The sequence below is a fragment of the Pelmatolapia mariae genome, linkage group LG3_W (assembly GCF_036321145.2).
Source record: "Pelmatolapia mariae isolate MD_Pm_ZW linkage group LG3_W, Pm_UMD_F_2, whole genome shotgun sequence".
In the NCBI taxonomy this organism is placed as follows: Eukaryota; Metazoa; Chordata; class Actinopteri; order Cichliformes; family Cichlidae; genus Pelmatolapia; species Pelmatolapia mariae.
This window is the reverse complement of record NC_086229.1, coordinates 87,292,751-87,295,411: the sequence shown is the minus strand read 5'-3', so window position 1 is coordinate 87,295,411 and position 2,661 is coordinate 87,292,751.

The window sequence follows — 2,661 nt, the reverse complement described above, 5'->3', positions numbered from 1 at the left end:
ACTTCCAGATGTTGATGTTTGTTTTTTGCTAGATTGTGTAAAAACTGTTAAGAGTAACGATACGTTAATCACATATGTTTGCTAAGACCTCGCCCACTCAGGCCTAGAACCAGCAGTCAACCCCCCTGTAACCTGAGGTCACAAAAGAAAAATGTATATTCTCTGACTAGTTGACAGGTTGCTTAGTGAAATCACCTGCAAAGAGGGTACAGTACCAAAACCCTCCTGATGATTGGTTTTGTCACTGCCAGGTTGCCGCTGTCACCCATAGCTAACATGGAAGGCAGTGACTTGTCTGCAAACTCTCAAACAGTCATTTACAATCTGAGGTGTAGTGAAACTTGAAAAGGTATGACGCCAACCAGAAACTAGTGGTACTGAAATTGTGTAAAGTGTTATGATAACCTGAACGGAGACCATTCACCTTCAAAGTAAAAGCGGTGCCTTACTGCTGCAACAGATACATTTAAAAAGGCACAACTTTTACTTTGAAGGTGAATGATCTCTTTTCAGGATAGCATAACACTTTGGAACAATTTCAGTGCCACTATTTTGCGAGTGTTTACAAACAACATCTACTGGTGACCATGGCAACTGGTAAACAATCAAAGGTGTCGCAACAATGTTATGGGTGTCATATCATTTATGTCTTTGTGACTAATTTCAACAACTTTTCAAGGAACTGGTGGTTGCCAGAGGTTGCCATAGCACTCAGCCCATGTAGCTAGTAGCCAAATAATATTAAAAGGGGTGTTGTAGTTCTATGGGCGGGGCCCTGGATTCTTAGTGGATTGCTGCACTAAGCTGTAGTAATGATGAAATAATGGTCTTACCAGGCAATACTTAAGAAAGTGCAAATGGTCAGTAATGTTATTGAAATTGATATCGATGCCTCCACTTAGTAGAAACTAAGTGAACTACCTTTTAGCATTTAGATTTCCGCAAAGAATTTGTGCTTAAGCCTTACTGAAACAATCCCTCTAATGAATCAAACTATCAACAGAAACATAAAGTGAAAAATAAATAACTCACACACAACACTCATTAACCAAAATAAAGGACTTTAGTTAAAGAAAAATTGTTCAAAGGCTTTGTAAAATTAGGTTTCAGAATAAACTAAATAAATGTAGAAAATAAATGTCAGTGTAAATTCCTGTGCAAACCCTTGGAATAATCCCAATCACTTAAGGAAACAGTATCTTGGAATCACAAACACCAAAATGCTCACACTCATTGCAGGCCTGTGTCGACGATTGTGTGTGTTGTGGTCTGAAATAATCCGACCCTTTGCGACGCACGCTGGAAAGCAAAATAAAAGTTAGCATGTACAATAGTTTTACTTCAGCCTCCTGAGCCGTCATTTGTCACAGTCTGGGAGTGAATTAGTGATGGAAACCGGGAAGGAACCATCCAAGAGAATGCTGTGAGGGTACAGCGACAGCAACCAAAGTCCCACGGGAGAAAGCGGACATCTGGATTCATCTATGCCTCACCAGGAAAAAAACAAGTCCAAGGATAGCCTCCTGGTCTTATACGTTAGTGAGCATACACAAATGTTTCTCAGTCCATTTACTTAATAAAGCCTTTTAAGCTCATGTCAAGTTCACTTGAACTTTTCATGGCACACATTACAACAACACTGGCCCACATTAGCATAGTAATAGACACAACTACAGGTACTATATGTGCTAATGTTGCTAGCTGTTAATATGCTAGCTGCTATTAGCATCGTGATATACTGAATCTGATAGAAACAGTTCAAAACAAATCTCAGAAGTATTTAGCTCTGGATAACTTCAAAGTTCATCAAGGCAATAAGTACTTATTCTTCGATATTCTTAACAGTTCTCACCCTGCATGTTTGCTGTGCGTCTGTTTAGGGATTTTTTCCCAACATCTCGCGCTCCTGCTTCATAACCTGTGTGGGTGCATCACACATACACAGATACCTGCTAATTAGCTCTAAGTAACAGACTAAAAACAGGGATTTAACTTATCAGAACTGGAGCACAGACTTCTTGAACAGTCTGTAGCACACAACAAGCCATCTTATTTGTCAGTTAAATCTGTTAGAAATGGCCTAAAATGCAGTAACAGCACAAATATGATGCAGATACACAATTTTTAAATAGTGTTATTTACATTTTAGAAGTGTTGGTAGAACTCCTAAAATATGATGACGGAGCAGATGAAGAGGAAAGGACTTCCCCTATGTAATACAAATTTTAGTAAAACAACTCCAAGTAAAAGACAGAGCAGTAAACTTTTGCACACACTGTTTGACAAGTAGGAAACAAAATGCCCCAACACACAATATTGTTTATTTGAGATTCAAATATGGAGAAAATGCTGAAAAAACAAAATATTGTGCATTGTCAGTCTAATCAGGACAGGAGCTGTTAGCCAAAAATGTTGTGCCATCCTATGTAACACCACACTCCTCAGCACTGTTTACAACATAACCCCCCCTAAGCAGCTCTCCGTGATATGGGAAAGAGAAGAAGCAGAGAAGGGGGATTTTGGCTAATGTGTACTGAAGAGTGTGGGAGACTTTCTGCTCCTCTTTCATCCTGGCATTTGCACTGAAGCTGCAGGCGACTCCTGGTGTGAGCTCTCCATCGAAGCAGAGCAACAGCCCCCTTCTGTTTTCTAAATGTGGCC